At 46.5% G+C, this 22,434-nt stretch overlaps 1 protein-coding gene and 1 long non-coding RNA gene across 2 annotated transcripts in view; one reads left to right on the forward strand and one right to left on the reverse strand.

Annotated features, from left to right (window-relative positions):
• The window catches only part of ESR2 (estrogen receptor 2), a 175,387-nt gene extending 172,102 nt beyond the window's left edge, over nucleotides 1-3,285 (reverse strand). The window contains exon 1 of the mRNA XM_039534661.1: nucleotides 3,269-3,285. The gene's annotated coding sequence lies outside the window, so the exon portion shown is untranslated. The remainder of the gene's footprint in view (nucleotides 1-3,268) is intronic.
• On the forward strand, nucleotides 1,751-21,378 carry LOC120403521. Its single transcript, XR_005597564.1, has 3 exons — nucleotides 1,751-1,915; nucleotides 3,042-3,378; nucleotides 21,141-21,378. It is a non-coding gene; the product is annotated as an uncharacterized LOC120403521 (long non-coding RNA).
• The last annotated feature ends 1,056 nt before the right edge of the window (nucleotides 21,379-22,434 follow it).

A 22,434-nucleotide genomic window follows, 5' to 3' on the forward strand; every position in this document is an offset into this window, starting at 1 on the left:
GGGGGGGCTCACCAGACCCCCCCCCATCCCGGCTCTCCGAGGAGCTGATGAAGGGGGCTCACTGCCTTCCCCACCCCCAGACTCGCTGAGGAACTGAGAGTGAGATTCAACGGCTTCCCCCCACTGGGCTCTCCAGGGAGGGAGTGGGGGGAAGACTCTCCCGCTTCCCCCACTGGGCTCTCCAGGGGGGAGGGGGCTCGCCGGCTTCCCCCACTGGGCTCTCCAGGGGGGAGGGGGCTCGCCGGCTTCCCCCACTGGGCTTTCCAAGGGGCATGGGGGGCTCGCTGGCTTCCCCCACTGGGCTCTCCAGGGGGGAGGGGGCTCGCCGGCTTCCCCCACTGGGCTTTCCAAGGGGCATGGGGGGCTCGCTGGCTTCCCCCACTGGGCTCTCCAAGGGGCAGCGGGGGGGGGAAGAGGGGCTCGCCGGTGTCCGGCTTCCCGCCACCCAGCTCTCTGAGAGGCTGAGGGAGGGAGCCCTTACTGCTTTCCCTCCCCAGGACGGGCGCTGGTGCTGAGGAGCTTCTACTCCCCCGCAGCGGTGTCTGAGGAGCGGGTCGGGGTCGGGCCACCCAATCTCCCGCCCCCAACGCGCAGACCCTGCACAGAACGGACGCTCGACTCAGCGCCACCCTCCCTTTCTCCTGGCCGGCTCCCCGGAGAGAAAGAGACCGAGAGAGAAGCCATCGCCACCTCCCGCCCCCGCGGCGCGCGCCTCATTTGCTCCTGGCAGGCCCCTCGGTCGCTAGCCCCCTAAGGGTCCTAATCAGTTAGCCGAGACGATTCAAATCCCAACCCCGGCGGCTGGAGCCAGTGCTCTAAACTGATTGGCCGCAGGGAGAAAGTGGCTTGGCCAATGGGAGACAGGGTCACATTTAGGGGCGGGGATGTGGGTACCCTAGTGTAGCCCTTGGGGATACGGCGGTTTGCTCGTGAGCCCCGCGCCATTAGGAAGTGTCCGAGGCCCGCTCCCTTTCCCTCAGGGCCGGTTTCGCCGCGCTTGTCTTGCCCTTAGCAGCCCTCGCGCCACTGGAGGACCCTGCCAGCAGCACAGACCCTGCTGCCAGAGCCCCCTGGCGGCATAGCAGCGCGTATCCTCCACAGCAGCCAGCCTCAGAAGCAGGGCTGAGGCACAGTTGTCCTTTCAGCCCGTTGCTAGGCTCGGGAACCGCCCCACGGACTAAGATCAGGTCTGGTGAGATGATGAGCCCCCTTCAGCACTCCCTGAAGCTGCCCAACCTCCCTCTGTGGCACACCTGGGGGAAGCCACAGGGGTGAATCTGGCCCCTCAGGGGCAGCTAGTAGTGTCAGCTTGCTGCAAAAGAAAACTGCTGTAATCAATCCATATTTGACAATGAGCACCCCCCGGCGGGAAATGGTGTGATATTTCTGTAGGAGCCTTTTACAAAAATATAAATATAAGGGGGCACCATAAATCCTAAACAACTATTAAGATCTGCATTAAAATGCATCTCTGTAATCTGCATTTGAAAAGATCAGCATTTGTAATCTCAGCTAGGAGCCAAACGTATAATTCTAGGGATAAGTATCAGGGGGTAGCCATGTTAGTCTGTATCCATAAAAACAACTATGGTGACCACGTGTCCCGATTTTATAGGGTCAGTCCCAATTTTTGGAACTTCTTCTTACATAGGCACCTATTACCCCCACCCCCTGTCCTGATTTTTCAAACTTGCTGTCTGGTCATCCTAAAAACAAGGAGTCCCGTGGCACCTTAAAGACTAATATTTATTTGGGCATAAGCTTTTTTTTTTACCGACGAAATAGTTTTTTACCCACGAAAGCTTACGCCCAAATAATTCTGAGGATAGTAACTAAAAACCTTGAATCCATATGACTTCAGTTTGCATTAAGGACTTACTGTACCAGATAACTGGCTGGAATAAAGGCACACCAGGTAAGCAACCAGAAACATAAGGTTACATGAGGTCAGAGGTCAGGCTTCTACTATAAAGATTTTTTTAAACTATAAATTAGAAGAATGTCTTGAAGTGAATATATTTTACATGTAGTTATTAAGAAGATTTAAAATAGAAGTTATATATGCATGGAAAGGCATAATTCGAGTCTGAACTACAGCATTTACAGCTGTTGAACTCAACATTTACCAGCTCTCACTGAGAAAGAAAGATGAAAATAAACTGAGATGAGATGTAACACAGGACTCTATGTTCCCCTTGTGCACAAAGTACATGAAGGGGAATATATTATAATGTCAATGAAGCCACAATGCAAGCAAGTCTCAGAACCATTCAGAACAGTGTAGCTGCTGGGGGTACAGATGCACTGACCTGACATTATGTCCTCAGTTAAAAAAAGGAACCCCTATCTAATGCTTCTCAGTTCCTCACCAACTCCTCTAAACAATTACAGTAAAAGAAAGGAGGAAGAAGGGGTCAGTGTGGATCTGCAGAAGCAATATATTTTGAGAACTCTAATTAACTGTAAGTACTCTTCCATTCTCCATTATGAAATTTCTTCTGCAGTTCTCCACGCAAGGCCATCACCTATCAGTAGTCTTGCTTAGCTTTACCTTAACCAATCACTTTACTAAAATATTACTAACCAATCCTAACATATTGTAACAAAATTATCTAACCAATCAGACCCCAGCACCTTAATTTACACTTAGCAAAATTGTTTCTGTCTGTTACATAATTAATCAAAGAACAAGACAGATGATACAAACAATAGAGAAATGGGGACCATGACAAAACAATAAAGAAATGAGGATTTCACAACCACAATTATTGATAAGTGATTTCTTGCCAGACAGAATGCTATCAAACTAAGTTTTCTTTAGCCATCTTAAGATCTGGTGATATTAGGACAGGATCTCCTCCTTAACAGCCTGATATTACATTGTTTTAATGTAATTTAGATGGAATGTGAGGATGTGACTTCCTGCTTCTTAATTCATGGCTGCTGCTCTCTTAATATGGCTGCAGACAAAGGCCTTAAGCCTTACAATATGGCTACAGGAAAAGGCCTTATCCTTACATAGACTCTCTTGACTTCCACAGACTGGATACCCAAGAAGATGTTAGAGTACTCCCTGATCTAAATTGAATGTAACTGCACCTACCATGGGAATTGGTGAAGGCTGAAAGAAACATTTTCCCTTGAAAATATTCCAGAGGAGGAATTGCCTATTCAGTATTTTACTGAGTCTGGATTATACAGTGTCACACTGAAGCTGTGAAGTCCAGGGTGGGCCTGAGAATTTAAATAAATTGAAGAGGCCTCATACCTAAGTTTGTAAAGACATTATGACAGTATTCTTGAGCCAGAGCAGACAGCTGATTCCTTTCTTCATGGACCATTTTCTGCAACTCCAAAATATGGTGCTGAAGTAGAAAGGTAAGTCCCATCTAGGAATCCAGGGTAGTCCCAATAAAAGTAAATCCTGACTGGGTGGGAAAACAAATATAATTTCATTTATGTTTGTTGTTAGATGTTTGGCTGTGTGTGTGTTTTTTGTGTTCTGTCCCAGCTCTGCACAAATAGTTGGCACAGCAGACCTCGACTGAACTACCCAATAACCACAGACTTGGTTCATAGTGAAGGTACTTGGTCAGGTTTATTGTCAAAGCAACACAGTCCTAATGTCGTGGCTCAATGGTTATAGGTACATTAACACATGTATGCCCGTTGCAATGGACTAGCTCAGTTAACGGGCGGGACTTTCCATTATCCCCTAGGCCAGCCAAAGACACTCCCTCTGAGATACCTCTTTATACATCACGTGTTGCCCTATCTGACATGCTAGGTACCACCCTCTGACCTACCTAGGTGCCACCCATTACCTTGTATATGTTGGTTTGATCAAAACATCTCTATCCATCACAGTCATCCTGACCTTATATTTAAGATGGGTCAGCGTCTTCCTGTTATCTTTGGAAAATGTGTTGGTATTGAGGTGTTCTGGTACCATCCTTCTGAAATGTGTTTGCCTGAATGTTCTTGTGCCTAGCACTACTTAGGAATGTGTATTTTGCAATATCAGCCCTCTTTTTGCCAGGTTCTGTGAGCAGGGCCTGCCTCTAGTTCACAGCCTGACAAAGCTTTGACCACTACTTAGCCGAGGCTTCAGGCCTCATACCAGGCCACTGATACAAGAGCTTATGTTTCAAGCCTCTTCCTACTACAATGCTTAAATCCAGAGCCCCAATGAGATAACAGGTGCCCTAGAGCACTGGTTTTCAAACTTTTTTTTCTGGCGACCCAGTTGAAGAAAATTGTTGATACCCACGACCCAACGGAGCTGGGGATGAGGGGCTTGAGGTGTGGGAGGGGCTCAGGGTTGGTGCAGAGGGTTAGGGTGTGGGGTGGGGTCAGGAATGAGGGGTTCAGGGTGTGGGAGGGGGCACTGGGCTGGGGGCTAGGGGGTGCAGGCTCTGGAGTGGGGTTGAGGATGAGGGGTTTGGGGTGAGGAAGGGGCTCTGGGTTTGAGAGGGAGCTCAGCACTGGGGCAGGTAATTGGGGATGTGGGCTTACCTTTGGTGGTTCCCAGTCAGCAGTGCAGCTGGGGTGCAAAGGCAGGCTTCCTCCCTGTCCTGGCACCAAGGACCACGCTGCACCCCAGAAGCAGCCAGCAGCAGGTCTTGTTACTAGGCGGAGGCGCACAAGCAGCTCCGTGCGGCTCTCACCTGTAGGCTCTGCCCCCACCCCCAGCTCCTGTTGGCTGAGAACCAGCCAATGGGAGTGTGGAGCCAGTGCTCAGGGTGGGAGCAGCACGCAGAGCCCTGTGCCCGCCCCCCTGCCTAGGACCCAGACCTGCTGCTAGCCACTTCCAAGCCGCAGCACAGTGTTGGAACAGGTAGGAACTAGCCTGCCTTAGCCGGGCAGCGCCACTGACGGGACTTTTAACATCCCGGTCAGCTGTGCTGACCAGAGCCGCCACGACCCAGCGTCTTCCATTCCACAAACCAGTACTGGGTCACGAGCCACAGTGTGAAAACCACTGCCGTAGTGGTCCCAAGTAACTGCTTGATAAAAATTTCCCTCCAAGAGCCAATCATCTAGGAAATGAAAAACCTGAAACTCCTGATGTCAAAGATGGGCCTGATGCCACCACTGCTAAACATTTAGTAAAACTTGTGGCACCAAAGCACAGGACCTTCTATTGAAAATGCTTGTCAATGGTCAATACTGTTTTAAATGCAGGGCCCTCAAGTCTGAACAAGTGACTCATTGAGTGTGGATAGAATCACAGAATATCAGGGTTATATAGAGATAGTATTATGGTTGTTGCAAAATATGTCCTTCCATGCTCACCTCAGACAGACTTTGAATATTTTTTCGTTAGAGCCATGGAAGACATGTTTTATTAATTTATATTATTAAGTATTCTTTACAGAGCAACAAAAACATTCTAACTTTATTATGTTTTTCTTAAGTATCCAGACAAGGGAGTTGGGGGGTGGGACAGAGAGTGGAGGTATGAAGTCACTGCCTACTTGCGTTAGTAATGGATAAAGTAATTTGGTGTGGGAATGGGTGTGACCAATTAAATTTCTGTCTTCATCAGTAGCATTTCTATAAATGTCAATGATTGTATTCAATTCAAGGTTGACAAATAGGTCTATTTTTTACTGTACAACTAATGTACTTAAGTAAAATTGTCCCACTGAGCAAGAAGGTATGTTTCTATCGTGTTCAGACTAGAGACAGAAAGGTCAAGATGCAGATAATACTGCTATTGTGAGAACAAGAGGAAAGAGAAGTGAGTTACAAAGCAGCCTGAAGTGGCTGAATGATTTCCAAAGTATCTATAACAATTGAAGCAACTGGATTTTGTTCTTTGATCAATACAAACACTTAGAACAACTTGGCCTTTAAGTGGTCTGTTTTTAAAAATGTTGGATTAAAAAAAGAGAAACAATTGCCTTCACCACTGTAATTAGTAAGAAGTTGAGTTACAAAAGAGAACTCTTGCACCCTTATTAATTTTCTGCCTTCACTGTCCACATGAAATTGCATTTACCTGCAAGTTTGTCCAGAACATCCATCTTAAACATGATCACAAATCAGAGCCAAGCCAGTAGGACCATCTGCAGAAGGATCTTAAACAAGACTGCTGCATTAAGGGTGGAGGCAGTGGCACCACTGGGGGGAGGCAATTGCCCCTCTCTGTGCTTCATACTACCTGTTAATTTTAGTTGCTAACAATGGCAGCACTCAATATCTTGTCAGGTGCTTCACTGAATGAGCCAAGCACCACCACGTACACAAACTAGACACGGCTTCCTGCCTCCTGTTTTCTTCCTCTCTTCCCACTTCTTCTTTCCATCTCTGCTGCTTTGTGTTTCCCTGCCCCTTCACACTGCATCATGTGATAGTTTTACTCTATGGCCACCAACTGAAACCTTGAGCTTGGTGGCTCTTGTCTGTGTGGCAGGTGCTTACTTCATAGATCCCAATTCTAATCACTTTACTCTGTGCTAGCAGCACAGAGAGAGAAAGAGAGCTGAGCTGCAGGGAAACATTACCCAGAGGGTGAGACACACAAGATGAGAGGGGAGAGATTATAGAGGTATAAAGAGAGTAAGAAAGATCCTGGAGGGTGAGGGAATTGAAGGAGGAAAGTTGAGAGCAGCACGAATGCCAGAGAGAACTCCAGGTTCAGCAAAGTTTAGAAATTGACGATACGTGCCTCCTCATCTTGTGAGGGTGACTGGTTGCATGGTAGTGGCTGCAGATTTAAAATGCCCTTGGGGCTTCAGCCAGACCCACAGCACAATGCTATCAGAAGGGAGTATGGGTAGGGTTTGCTGGACATGATCTCTTTTTTGGTCTGCCAATCTCCATCCAAATGGATTTTTTAAATATCACCAAATATGCGGGATTTCCCCTCTGCCCCCTCCCCTCCCATGCAGCTGGAGCTGCAGCCAGGCCACCCTGGGAGCTTACAGCTGAAGTTGAAGCCAGGCCACTTGGGGGGCTTACAACTGGAACCACAGCCACTCAGCCTACCAGAGCCACTCTGGCAGCCAGATCTGAAAGCAGCACCTGCCAGCAGCAGCGTAGAAGTAAAGGTGGCATGGTGTGGTATTGCTACCCTTACTTCTATGCTGCCTTCAGAGCTGGGCAGCTGGAGCGTCTGATCTCCCTGTGCCATGGAAGAAAAGATGGCACTGTGCTTTGGGTTTACTCTCTGCCCACGTCCTTCAAACCAAGGGCGGGGGGGGGGGTTGCTGGGGACCTGGCAACAGTGGGTGGGAATGTGCCTGGGGGTGAGCAGCTGTCTGGGGCAGGACCAGCAAATGTTTGCCATTCACTGAACTGGCTAGCCACTGGGAGGCATTTCCAAAGCATATGTGGCAATGTGTGCTGCTCTGACTGGTGTCAGCCAGCCAGGAAACCCAAAGTGGAGCAAGTGCCCAGCGTGCAGCCCAGCTGCAGCATGGGGTCTGTCCTTGTAATGGGTCCTCAGAACACACTGCTCAACCTGCCCCTCTGTCATCCCTATTGGAGGAGAGATCTCATGTCCTCCCCCCAGCATGCATCACAGAGGAGAGAGAGCACGGGGGTGAGGCCTCACAGGACCTACTGCACAGCTCATGTGGTCAGCCAGGCCCAGGGGGGCAGGAACTCATTGCCTGGCTGTTTGGTTTGGAGGGGGCTGCTGGTTTTATGTTGTATTTTAATTATGCTTAGAGCCATGGAATGGGGGATTTCTGGGGGTGCTACACATCTAATTCCTCTTGAGTTTGATTAATTTTGTTAAATTTGATTTGTTGTAAACACTTTTGAGTTGGAAGTGAAGTGACCTACCACTGAACATAATGCCAAAACAAAAATGTAAATTTACTGGAGAACTAAAGACAAAATTTCCATGTTTTTGTAGTAGTCAAGTAGAATGGGAAGCAGAGAGCTGGATATGCAGAGCTGGTGTGTATATCTCTGTTGCAAATAAAGGTGCTCTTGATTAACAAGCTCATGTGGATTCTGAGATACAAGAAATTAATTTGAGGGGAAAAAAAGCTCATCAGCAAAGTTAAGATTATTTTGTTAAACTAGGCAGCAAATCAGAGGATCCTGTTAGTGCAGCAGAAGGCATTCTAGTGTTTCATGCTGTCATGCATCATGATAGTTTCAATGGATTGCACATCTGTCTTACTGACAAAGACATTCCCTGATTTTGAGGTAGTCCAAACATTTTCAACTGCTTGCACCAAGACAGAAGAGATTATTAATTCTGTGCTTGCACCACATTCTTTTGATGCTGCTTGGAAAGCACTTGAGGACAATGATATTCCTTACTGTAGTGTTGCTGCAGATGGAAGCAATCATAGTGCTATGAAAACACACATAATGAGACTACAATTGCACAATACATCAAGGAAACTCTGGGAAAGAAAGGTTTGAGAAGTGTATTGCATTTGCAGGTAACAACTGCAATACAATGTTTGGAAGATTGTGGCATGAAGAAGACGGCAAGAACGTGTACAAATTTAAAGAAGCTGTTGCAGAAGGAGACTTTAATCGATGTGGGTTGCCCAGCACACATTTTGAACAATTGTGTCCATCACAGGGCAGACACATTTGATGTTGACATTGAGAGCATTATTTTAAAACTCTCTATTTTCATATCTACACTGTCTGAGCTGAGCTTCTGAAGGAATACTATGAGTTTGTTGACATTGAATACAGAAAGCTGCTTTACCACAAGACGACACAATGGCTGTAGTCAGTGCCATAACAAGGGTGAGGCAAGTGAGTCATTTGCCTCGGGCACCTAAAGTTGAAGGGTGCAGAAAGGCCCCAGAGCATCCCTACCAGAATGAAAGCTGCTGCTGCCTTGGCAACAGGACACCAGCAGGCAGCTGAGCAGCTAGCTGAGGCAGCTGCTGCCTGTCAGGAGGGGGGAGGAGGGAGGCACAAGTGCTTTGCAGCCCTTCTCTCCCCCAGCACCCACCTGGAGGAGATGCTGAGGGGGCTTCCGGTGGGAGACAGGATCATCTGCAGCCAGTGGATCTCACTCACCTGAGCAGCTTCTGGGCCTTCAGTGAGTGTTTGACCCTGTGATCCACCCCACCCCCTTCCCAGCCACCACTCCTGAAAAGTGGGCAAGGGGCAGCCCCATCACCCACTCCCAGTGAGGGTACGGTGAGGGGCAGCAGGGGGAGGAAGGAAGCCACATGTAATGGCAGTCCCCTCCCCCCCAGCACCCACCACCCCCTCTCCAGCCCCCAAACTCTGTCCCAGAGTCTGCCCCAGCCCTCTGCACTCCTTCCCAGAGCCTGCCCCCTCCACACATCCTGCACCCCACCCCGTGCCCCAGCCTGGAGCCTGCACCCAAACTCCATCCCAGAGCCTGCACCCCTCCACCCATCCTGCACCCTCACCCTATGCTCCAGCCCAGAGCTTGCACCCAGCCCTCCTCACTCCATCCCAGAGCCTGCACCCCTCCATCCATACTGCACCCCCACCCTGTGCCCCATCCCAGAGCCTGCACCTAGCACTCAAACTCCTGCCCAGAGCCTGCACTCCTCTACCCATCTTGCACCCCCACCCTGTGCCCCAGGCTGGAGCCTGCACCCAAACTCCATCCCAGAGCCTACACCCCACAGCCCAACCTCTCAACCATCCTACACCCCAATCCCCTGCCCCAACCCAGGGCCTGCATCCCAGACCTCCTTCCCCACCTAAACTCCCTCACAAAGCCTTAGGCAGGTGTGGGGCAGAGTTTGGGGGAGGACTCTGAGCATTCTGGGCACCAGCAAAATTTCTGCAAACCTGCCACCCCTGATACTTGAAGGGGGGGTGAGGAGGCGAGCGGCAAGTCAGTGGATGGAGGGGGCCCCCCATTTTCTGTATTTTAATTGTTGGTACTTGTAGAAGTGCAGACTCACCCCTGCGGCACCTCCTGCTGGTCTGTTCTGGGAATTAGCTCATTGCAGCTCTGGGACACCCTCTGCAGGCTGGTGATCTGCCTGTCCTCTGGCCCACCATGTCCCTCCCTGGACCCAGTGCCCTCTTACCTGGTGTTCTGCCCCCTGGTAGTAACCCCTCAGTCTTAGGGTCTCCCCTCCCCATGAACCCCCACCCACTAGTCCCACCTCACCTCAGTATCAGGCTACTGCCAGTCATTGTCTAGCCCCACATCCTGGGGCAGACTGCAGTATCAGCCTATTCATGACTAGCAAGGAGGGTTTGGACCTGCTGTCTTAGCCTACCCCTGGGCTGCCCTCTGTAACTCCCAGTACCTATTGGCCTTGTGCTAGGCCACAGCCTGGGGCTTTCCAGGCTGGAGCTCCCCAGCTCCTCTGCCTTTCCCCCAACCCTGCTTCACTCAGGTACCCTGTCTCTAGTTCCCTGTAGCCAAACCCATCTTCCTCTACAGGCAGAGGTGGACTATATTTGCCCCTGGCTTCTCTGCCTTTATAGGGCCAGCTGAGTCTGTTTGGGGCATGGCCCCAGCTGCAGCCACTTCCTCCAATCAGCCCAGCCTAAAAGCTGCCCCAGCCACAGCCCTCTTCTGGGCTGTTTTAAGCCCTTTGGGGCAGGAGCAGGGGACCACCCTGCTACAGTACTGCATTAGCAGCAAAGAATCCTGTGGCACCTTATAGACTAACAGACATTTTGCAGCATGAGCTTTCGTGGGTGAATGCCCACTTCGTCGGATGCAATAGTGGAAATTTCCAGGGGCAGGTAAAAAGAAGCAAGCTAGAGATAACGAGGTTAGATCAATCAGGGAGGATGAGGCCCTGTTCTAGCAGTTGAGGTTTGAAAACCAAGGGAGGAGAAACTGGTTCTGTAGTTGGCAAGCCATTCACAGTCTTTGTTTAATCCTAAACTGATGGTGTCAAATTTGCAAATGAACTGAAGCTCAGCAGTTTCTCTTAGAAGTCTGGTTCTAAAGTTTTTTTGCTGGAGGATGGCCACCTTAAGATCTGCTATTGTGTGGCCAGGGAGGTTGAAGTGTTCTCCTACAGGTTTTTGTATATTGCCATTCCTAATATCTGATTTGTGTCCATTTATCCTTTTCCTTAGAGACTGTCCAGTTTGGCCGATGTACATAGCAGAAGGGCATTGCTGGCATATGATGGCGTATATTACATTGGTGGATGTGCAGGTGAATGAACCGGTGATGGTGTGGCTGACCTGGTTAGGCCTGTGATGGTGTTGCTGGTGTAGATATGTGGGCAGAGTTGGCATCGAGGTTTGTTGCATGGATTGGTTCCTGAGCTAGAGTTACTATGGTGTGGTGTGCAGTTACTGGTGAGAATATGCTTCAGGTTGGCAGGTTGTCTGTGGGCGAGGACTGGCCTGCCACCCAAGGCCTGTGAAAGTGTGGGATCATTGTCCAGGATGGGTTGTAGATTCCTGATGATGCGTTTTGACTGCTGTGTGCATTAATATAGCAACCCCCTGGGTCTTTGAATGAGGCTTTATACTTGGAGGGGGATGAGGGGGTGAGCGGCGAGTCGGGGGCAAGCAGATGGGTAAGTGGCGGGTGGGCAAAGAGGCGAGCAGTGAGCCAACAGGGGTTTTAGGGGCGGGCATGGGGGTTTCTGGCTGGGGAGAGAGAAGGTGAAAGGAGGTGGGTGGGTGGGGGACTGACTAGGAGGGATGCAGCAAGCCAGCTAGGGGGTGAAGAGGAGTGTGATGGTGGGGCTGAGCAGGGAGGGGGTGGGTCCTATTTTACTGCTGTGATCTGCGTGCTGTTTCTTCCCCCCACCACCACCTTCCTTTTTTGGCCCACAGCTGTTTCCGCAGGGTGGTGCTGGGGAAGGGAGGGTTTGTGTCCATGGGCTGGGCGGTGCTGGGGGGGGGGGTTGCTTCCACAGGGCCGGGTGGTGCTGGAGGTGTGGCACTGGGGGGGCGCAATTTTATATTCTTGTCTTAAGTACAAAAATAGCTAGTTACGGCTCTGGCTGTTATTATTTCTAGGTATTACAAGGCTGCTTCAGATATTTCCATCCTTGAAGTCATTCTTCCTGTCACGGGACACACCACCCACTCTGATTAAGAAATTTTTAAAAGATGAGTTCAGTGGGATTTACTTCTGGCACATGCACTCACTCATGAGTGCATTCTAGTCACACATTCAAGAAATAGAAATGGAACAACACTGTCGTAGAAGTGGTGAAAAGCTTGAACTCAGTGCACACTGTCCTTCTTGAATGCAAGACCCAGAACTTTGTGTCGCTGAAAGTTAAGGGACTACTACTGGCACAAAAGCACAAGGAGGGACTTGATGAAGAGTATAACATGTCCTGTGCTAAAATAGAATGTCTGTACAGCACACACTTAGAATATTTGGAGATGTGGAAGGCACTCTTGGAAGACTTCTCTTATTCCATGTGGATTGCCCTGAGTGAGACACCAAATTGGAATGATATAGAATTTTATGTGAAATACCTGACAGAGAACAGGGTGCAAATTGATGACATTAAGTGCTTTGATCAGTTCAGCAATCTCAAGAAATGTATGGAAGGTTACAACAGTGATGAAGAGTTCAATAATTTGGTAGCACACCAAAGATGGACCAAATATTTTGAGAAGTCCAAAAACATTGAATGTCACTCAGAACTGTTAAAGACCGTTCTTTGCTGTTCCCTTTCACAATGCAAATGTAGAGTGAGGTTTTTTCAGTAAGGCAAAGCCAGTGAACAAAGGAAAGGAACAACTTGACTGTTGAGTTGCTGAAAGGGATCCTGCTTGTACAGTACAACTTCAGATACACATCTTGCAAACTTTCATGGCTATTTGATGAGCAATCACCCACTCTTGACAAAGATGTGCCCATGCATATTTCTCTGTAGAGCAAAACAGGAAGAAGCACAGTAGGAAAGGACTCACTGCATGCCAAAAGTTACATTTAAATTTGATTTACATTTATTTTGAGGCCATTACGCTAAATGTTAGATATTCAAAGTAGAAAGAAACTGTACAGTAGAAACTGCACCCCTCTCCCTTCCACCCTCCCTGCCCCCAGCAGTGTCCTCTTTTTGGGAACCTGAAATATCGTAACCCTAAGTGTGGGTGAACGGGTATTTTTTCTCCTTGGCTGTAAACCAAATACAGCCTTTACTTCCTTCTATGGAGAATTTTTCTCTTCCTGGTCTATTTCCAACTGATGTTCCAGGACAGAAACATAGCAATTAAGTAGGAGTTGTGACTTGCATAGTATTTCCTAATGCATTAGTTCAATTTTTAGACCATGTTTAATACAGATATTAAAAATCAATATATCAAGGGTATTAGTGAAATGCAACAGTTAGTGTTTGTCCTCAGATAGACTATTGCAGGGAAAGTGTCTAATTTAGCAAAGCTGAGTATAATGTTGGATTTTAATTATTCTCTTATAACAAAGGATAAAGTTATGCATCAAAATCAAAGCTATTGGTATGTCCCTACAGCAGAACAGATATCTGAATAACTTCACATATCCTTGCATAGGAAAATGAACATGAATGAATTCTTGACATCAGAACAGAAATCAGAATACATTTTGAAAAACCCAAATGCTGTTCTGGATCACAACACAGGGATTAGACTGCATTTACATAATTTTACTATAATTTTTTTTCTCATCCCTTGCCTCTCAAACCAAAGATGTGTTCACATCCCATTGTTTGGCATAGGCTGTGCAGGCTGAAGCAAGTGTATAAAGCACAAAACTAACTGAACCTAAAGTCTATACATCTGAGTCTTCAGTTGGAAGGTCTTATTTAACTATGCCACAAAATTCCCCAGAACCTCCAGTGCCCTTATCTCCCAAGTCAACAAAGATTATGGGAGGGAGGGAAGGGAGGCCTGCAAGGAAGGAGCAGGATTCTTGGGTAGAAAAGCTTCATTGAACACATGGGAAGGGCCGGGGGGCTGTGTATATCTGGAGCTGCTTCAGTAAAATGCAGTGTATCTAAAATCGCAAATGCTCTTGAAATAGATCTTTTGAAGAATAAAATGTAAAAATTAGTCTAAGCACTTCCAGGGGCCAAAGTGGCCTCAGAGCCCCTGCTGCAAGTTGCCCCCCCTTCCCAGAGTTGAAATCTGAACTCATGCCACTGGGTGGAGGAGGTTACATGCTGCCTACCATTACCCTCCAGACCCAGAACTGTGCAGGTAATTGTAAATAGGCAGCCCATGTAGTAATCATAGACTATCAGGGTTGGAAGGGACCTCAGGAGGTCATCTAGTCCAACCCACTGCTCAAAGCAGGACCAATCCCCTGACAGATTTTTGCACCAGATCCCTAAATGGCACCCCCAAAGATTGAACTCACAACCCTGGGTTTAGCAGGCCAATGTAAAACCACTGAGCTATCCTGCTTGATGACAGCTGCCTATTTACAATTACATTTTTAGACCTATTGGTTAGCCAGCTTTTCATCCATTTAATGTGTCTCAGTAGAGCCACACTCAAAATATTTTCTTGGCAGGGGCGGCTCCAGGCACCAGCACGCCAAGCGCATGCTTGGGGCAGCAAGCCACGGGGGGCACTCTGCCGGTCGCTGCGAGGGCGGCAGCCTGCCTGCCGTGCTTGGCGCGGCAAAATACCTAGAGCTGCCCCTGTTTCTTGGGCCTACGTCCTGGGCTGGATGTTTGTAAATAGGGTTATTTAGAGGGTACCTGTTTGGGGTAGATTTGGCCTTGCATCCTTCCTCCTGTGAACAGATCTGAGACCTCCTTTTACAGTGTGTAGTTCCCTTTGGGGCTTTTTTTTTCCCCAATATCCATTCTGGCCTGAACGTGCTAATCAGCAGCCTGAGCAGCTACTTTCACTGTGTCAGGACACTTTTCTTATATGGTAACTCTGATTTCATCTGAGCAAGCATTAAAGAAATGTTCTTGGATGAATAAATCAAACAATTTCTCATAATGCCCTTCTGCCCCTTAACTTTTTACCCATTTTTCCTATAATCAGATATTTTATGCATAAATTTTTCATGACTGATATTGTCATGCTCCTTTAGATTTGTAAACTTTATGCAATATGATTCTATCATAATTTGAAACCTTAGCAATACAGCTTCTGTATATTTATCATGGTTTATAGCTTCCTCCTGGTCTAGACCAGAAAAATACTGGAAAGCTTTTCCCTAAGTGTCAGCGATCAGTACAGTCATTTATTTGTACTTAGGGATGCCATTGGCCTGGCATATTCTTTTAAAAGCAGTTAAGTACTCTTCTATACGTTCTCAGTCTTCAAAAGGTGGACACAGTCTGTCCCAGCTGGGTGAATACGGGGTGGGCGGATTGCCCACAGGCTGGGGAATACCTTTCTGCTTCTCCAGCTCTGAGCTCTATTTCTTGTGCCTCCATCTGATATGTATATGCTCTCTCCTCTGCTTTGATCACCTCCAGTTGTCGCTGGTGGGCCCATTCGTCTGCCTCCTTGTTGGCATGGGCTGTCTGGATCACCTCCATTCATCTCTGGTAGTCCTGCTTCTTTGGTGGCTTTCTTTTGCATTCTGAGTTCAGCCATCTGCAACTAGTGCTTGTATGCCTACTTGTTTTTGCCGATCTGTAGTTTGGTCAGCTCTACTTAAGCAGCCATATCTTGCAGGGAAGTAATGCCTGGCTGGTTTCCCAACCCTGCGTTATCTCCCTCCTCAATCTCCTCCTCCTTGCTCAAAACACTTAATGGGTGAGGTTTTCAGATCCTGTGCTGATTTTCCCCTTGTGGAGTAAACCATATTTCAGACACAAACTCCCAAGATGCTTTTTATCCATTGTGTCCAAGGACAGAAATATAGTGTCAATCTATAAAAGGGAAAATAAGGATAACCCAGGGAATTACAAACTAGTCAGCTTAACTTCAGTACCCAGAAAGATAATGGAGTAAATAATTAAGCAATCTATTTGTAAACTCCTAAAAGATAAGGTGATAATTAACAGTCAGCATGTCAAACCAACCTTCTTTGATAGGGTGACAAGCTTTGTGGAAGCGGGGAAATAATAGATACGGTATAGCTTGACTTTAGCAAGGCCTTTCATACTGTCTCGCATGACCTTCTCATAAACAAACTAGGGAAATACAGCCTATATGGACCTACTATAAGGTGGGTGCATACCTGGTTGGAAGACCATTCCCCCAGAGTAGTTATCAGTCATTCACAGTGAAGCTGGAAAGGCATATGGAGGGGGGTCCTGCAGGGATCAGTTCTGGGTCTGTTTTTGTTCAATATCTTGATCAATGATTTAGATAATGGCATAGAGAGCACCATTATAAAGTTTGCGAACAGTACCAAGCTGGGAGGGGTTGCAAGTGCTTTAGAGGACAGGATTAAAATTTGAAATGATCTGGACAAACTGGAGAAATGGTCTAAAGTAAATAGGATGAAATTCAATAAGGACAAATTCAAAGTACTCCATTTAGGAAGGAACAATCAGTTGCACACATACAAAATGGGAAATGACTGCCTATGATGGAGTACTGCGGAAAAGGGATCTGGGGACCATAGTGGATCAAAAGCTAAATATGAGTCAAGAGTGTAACACTGTCCTGGAATTAGGTTCCAAAGAACTTTCTTTTGGACCCCAGTTTATATACCAGTAGTTAAAACTTTGGTTAAGGTATGGCTGAGTAGAACCTATCATTTTAAACTAAAATATTACAAAACAGTATTTTTCACCAATACTAGACCATTATGAAACAATTCTTTAACCAATCATACCCCACCACCTTAGTTGATTTAAATTTTGTGAAATTGGTTATGTAACAGCCAGAAACAATTAAAGAATTGTTGATACAGATAAAAATAGAGAAGTAGGGACCAAACAAGAGAGAATTATAGATTTCACCATTACAACTGTTAACATTCTGTCTAGCAAGGAACCACTTATCAAACATCTTAAGATCTCTTTCTTTATCTGGTTATGGTGGGTACTAGTAGGACAGGATCGCCTTCCTAACAGCCCGATATCACATTGTTTTGATGCAATTTAGATGGAACATGAGGATGTCACTCTTGCAACTTAGCTCATGACTGCTCTTTTTACTGCAGAAGGCCTCAGACCTTATCGTTCCAAAACTTATTGAAAATCAACATGAATGGTCCTGCAAGCTTCACAGCCGGATCCTTTAAAACTCCTGAATGCAAGTTATCTGGATATGCTGATTTAAAAATGTCTAACTTTAGTAGTCTCTGTTTAACATCCTCCTGAGATACTAGTGGAATGGAAACAGTGTTATCTCCATATGATGAGACTATATCATTTTCCCCCAAATACAGGACAGAAATATTGATTGAACACTTCTGTCTTTTCTGCATTATTATTGATAATTCTACTATTTCCGTCTAGTACTAGCTATTGGCGGGATTTTTTTTGTTCCTAATATATTTAAAAAAGAAACTGGAGCCAGAGGAGCAGCTGCAGAAGCAGTTTAAGGAGGGAACCACAGACACTGATGATGTCATCAGAGTATTTTCTAATAAAGTTTTGACTGGACAGTCTCTCTCCTCTGCTGATTGCTCCAAGATCCTCCCAAGCCCTCTCCCACAGTCTCTTCACTCAAGGTATGTCTACACAGCAATGTAAGCCTGGTCTCAAGCCTAATCCCCCTTGTATCCACACACCAATTGTGCTAACCTAGGGTTCAGACCTAAGGTCCCAGGACTCTGCAAGGCTGGAGAATCCAAGCCCATATTAAGAGGGGACTTAGAGTCCAAGAAGCCCTATTGCTTTCCTGTGTGCATGCGGCCCTAGCTTGACTCAGGTCCTGGAAAACCTCTGGATATATCCCAGAGTTCCCAGTGGCAAGCAGCCAGCGCAGTGGCCAGAAGAGCCATTGCTGTCTAGCAGAGTGTGTGTCTCTGCTGGTCTCATGGAGGCAGCAACTCCTGCTCTGGCTCCATCTTGCTGCTACATGCAGCTTGCCTGGAACAGGGAGCAAAGCTGACAGGCAGGATGTGGCTTCTGGCTGCCAGGATGTTGGGGGTCATCCCTCCCCTGGCTGTGATGAGCCAGAAGCCCTGCTCTCCCTGCAGGGCAGCCACTTGGTCCCTGCTGCTCTCTCTGTCACTTGTTCCCGAGTGCCCCCTGCCTGGAGCTGTGTGTGCAGGGGCACTCCGACTGCATGCACTGTCAGGGCATCAAAGGGGAGCCAGGCCCAAAAACTTGCCCTGGAGTGTGGCAGGGAAAGGGATAAGGGATCCCTGAAGATTGCTGGAGCACAGTGCACCCCACACCTGAGGATACACTTCACTGCGCAGCAGCCATGCTGGGGTGTGTATGTGTTCTGAAACCTACATCATTTGTCAAACTTCAAAACAAACAGATAAAAATAAATTTAAAAAAAAAACCACCTTCATTGTGTCCGAGACAAACACAGGATGGAGTAAGTATTTAATTGAGAGAGGAAAATCAAAACATGACAGATTGAAATTTCAAACCACGTGGCCGTTTATTAACAAGGGATAAGTTACAACTTGGGCCGGGGGGAGGTAATTTATCAACTAGAAATATTATCAAGATAAACCACACACAACTTGAAAACAGTCTATTTGCATCTAACAACAAGAACTAAACGACCTATGATCAACCGCTTACTAAAATCCAAAATAGACACGCAAACTGAGTAAACTGAGCACGCATTAACCGAATGTTGTGAAATACACCAACTAACCACAACAGTAATTAATACAACAATTTGATTCTCCTATACTGTATACACAACTTTGCACCAAATAAGGGAGAAAGAAGAAGAAGAAAAAAGAAGAGGCTAAGCAAACAAAGTGTTTACAGAAATTAAAATGCACATACCACACTCCAGGCGCAGCTGACCAGCAGTACAGACACAGAGTGCATGACGAATTGAGGGGAAGTAATCCTAACATGACACGACACGAGCCAGCAAAATCCGGAGGAGACCCTGACTGAAAGGGTGATCAGGCCTTCCAGCTAACACGCGGGCACTCCTGCCGTTTTTGGCGCGAGATACAGTTTTATTCAAAGACTCTTACTCGTGCCAGCGTCTAATTGGTCCCTAGCTCCTTCGCCCTCCAGGTTCCGAGCTGGAGCCCTCTACGTCAACAGGAGCTGCACCCGGCACACTACTCTTTTGCACACAACACGCTGGTATTGTAGCACACGGCACCAACTTGACCCACAATTGACCAGTTAGAAGGTTCGGGAATAGGCACACGGCACTATAATGTTGCACACCACACTACGGTGTTGCACACGGTACCAATGTGCAACCACATTGGTGACCAATGTGACCGACAATTGGCCATATTGATGCCATGTTTGAGCATGAGTTTAGGGTTGTGACACATTGCAAAGTTTCATTTTAATAGTTTTAATAGTTTGTCAGCCCTAATTATCCTCAGAACAAGTGCACATGGGCATTTTCCTGCCAATGTGACTCAGCCTAGAGATAGAGCGCCCAATTCTCAGATTAGAAGGTAGTTCATTATAAAGCCTTCTCAAACTGCAGTCATTCTATTGAGACAGCCATTAAAGGAGCTAAGTATGCAGTTTCTGTTCTCATGTGCTCCTTATGGGTCTGTGCACTGCAGTGTGGATGACAGAGCCCTAAATTCAAGTATGGGTCTGAAAATCCTTAACCTCAAGTCCAGAGTTCCCTGACACAGGTCAGCTGACTCAAATCCCACTAACCCTAGGCTTACAATGTTGTGTAGTAGACATACCCTCAGAGTCATTCTATATCTGTCCTTCATCCTCTCTTCCTTCCTTGCCTCCCTCTTCTCACCTGCTGTGTCCCACTCAGCCCTCCCCTGTTCCTTGTCTTTCTGGTCAGTTTAGCCCTAACTCAATCCACCATCCCTCCCCAAAAAAATTGTGGCACTCACTGGACATTTGCTACCATGTACCATCACACTGTTCAGTGTGCTTGTATGTTATAGTCACTTTCCTTATCCTGTGTCTGTCTAGTTTATTGGATTGGAAGCTCTTCAGGCCAGAGACTTACCACTACTCTGTGTTTTGTACAGTATCTAACCCAATGGGGCCTTGTTCTTAGTTGCTCCCTGGGCACTAGTGTAATACACATTATTTTATTTAATTATTATAAATCTGAAAAGTCATTAGTTTCAGAAGACACATGAGACAGACTGAAATACTACATACTTGGGGGAAAGTGAGCAGTTAAGCATGTTGATGTTTGTATATACAAACACCCATTTCATCACTGTACTGGAAAATATAGCTGAACTGAATTTTCTATGGAGTTTGAAGAAAGTTTAACAGCCCTACTTGTTTTCTGTGTTAATCAGTGTGTACTTGAAAGAATTACATGCCTTCTAAGAGAAAAGAATCAGTCCACACTTACTGAAAAAACATTCCTTCCAACTGGTGTTCAGAAGAGTGCTACAAGACATATACATAACCTCATGAGCAGAGGGCGGAGCGGATACCCTCCCACATAATGACCAGCAAAAAAAAAATAATAATAATAATAAAATCTCAAAGAGGGAGAAGTTCACAGATTTGCAAACCTGAAAACCTGTGTTATGCTTTAGCCCACCTCAGCACATAGCAGGTTTATGAACATTAAAAAATTAATGGCAAAGGAACACTGAAGCCCATTAATCTGAATGTGTGCCAGCCAGTATGCCTTCACTGACTAAAGGTGCAGTGAACAGCTAAAAATTAACCTGGCCCTTTTAGGCTAAACAGAGCCATGTCTCTGGCTCCATCTCTGTTGTTACATAACAGATAACAAAACTCCAGTGGGGCATGGTGCTGGCACATAGGTACGTGGTGTGATTTTTCAGAATCTCTTTTGGGAATAGTCATGTATGTGAAATAACTGGTACTTATGATTATGCTATTTCTATGCATGTATATTCATCTTGTTAGTTATGGCAGTTATGAATATTAGCTATGTTTACTACATGTTTGCTCCTGTGGTAATGCCCACAAGGTATTTAGTCAGCACATGAAGGGACAAGTCAAGTTGAATGGCCCATTAAGGAACACTTAGCTCACAATTGACCCTGGAAAACAACTGTCTACACTTAATGGACTTTTTGTGAATGTTCTAACTAGAATATGGGTGGGGGTGATGGACATGTAACTTGCCCATGTGACTCCAAACACCATCTTTAACAGTGAGAACAGATTTCCCTTTACTTGGCACTTGGCAAAAGCTAAAAGGCCCTGGCCTGGAAACATCTCCATTTTGTTTCTTTCCTGCTCCAGCCTCTTTCCTGTTCCAGCCTCTGGACTATGAACATATACTAATGGGAGCATTCTAACCAAGGGAATGAGCACTTTAAGGTAATCTGGAGCCTTAATATTTCCTTGATCCTTTGCAGATGGACTTATGAGTTGGATATGGTACAGAGACTGTTCTAGCCTCATTGATTGCTGATTTCTCCATTGCAATGGACAAAGATCAGATGTCTGCTGACTTTTTCACCAGTCAGCAGCCTTTGATACCTGTGGTATAAGCAACATAGCTCTTGCTTGAGTGGTTTTGTTATTTCCTCTGTCAAAGCCTGTTCCCACTGAACTGAATAGCAAAACTCCTTTTGATTTCAATGGGAACAGGATTTGGCCCCAAGAGATCAGAGAATGTGATTTTGATCAATTGCTTATCTGTCCAAAGACAGTTCTCATGCATGTTCTGCCAGGCTGATTTTGATTGCCCCTCCTGTATGTCATGCTGAGGAAAATAAAACAATTTGGGCTGTAGTTCTGTCAAGATGTACATGGCACACACAGTTCTATGCCTCTTTTCCATCAATCCCAGATGGCGCAGCATCTTTGCTTTCCTAGTGCCTGGCGGAGAGCAATACTTAGATAAAGGCAAGCTGGCAGAAGCTTAGTTTGGACATAAGGGAGGCACTGATAGTGTGTTAAGGGAAAGTGGGGTGATTGTCCTTCCTATCCTTCTTTCATTTAAGAAGTTTTCAATTTGAGGTGCTGCTGGATCCTCAATGACACCTGGAAGTACAGGTAGCACCAGGAGCCCAAAGCATCATTTTACAACTGCATCTGTTTAGACAGGTAAGGGGGGTGTTGGAGGGAACAGGGAGAAGTGTGGGGACCCCGGGCTGGGGACAGGGCAGGGAGGAGTCAAATGGAGGGTCACAGGGGAAGGTCACATTCCCCCCCGCCCTTTTGTCCCTCCCACAAGTACAATACCAACAAGAAATGATTTCTACTTGCACCACTGTTTAGAAGTTCCCAGTGTTGCCTGAAGAGGATGTTATTCTGACAATAACTCATTGGCAGGTATGTGAACAGCTGATGTAAAGAAAAGCTTGCTTCATCTCATGAGTGAAAACAAACAAACACAAACGGAGAACCTTGTTGGTTATACTTATGTACAAATATCAAGAAAAAATAAATTCAAGCAGTAGTATAGGCAGAGTTGGTAGCTGCTCCTAGTGTTTAAGTTGCCTAATACTTTCCATTATAAGGCCCTGAGTTCTGTTGCTTATCACTTTGTAAAAATTCAGCCATTTGGGCTGAAATTTTCTATGCTGAG

This window comes from Mauremys reevesii, linkage group 4 (assembly GCF_016161935.1).
Source record: "Mauremys reevesii isolate NIE-2019 linkage group 4, ASM1616193v1, whole genome shotgun sequence".
Taxonomy (NCBI): Eukaryota; Metazoa; Chordata; order Testudines; family Geoemydidae; genus Mauremys; species Mauremys reevesii.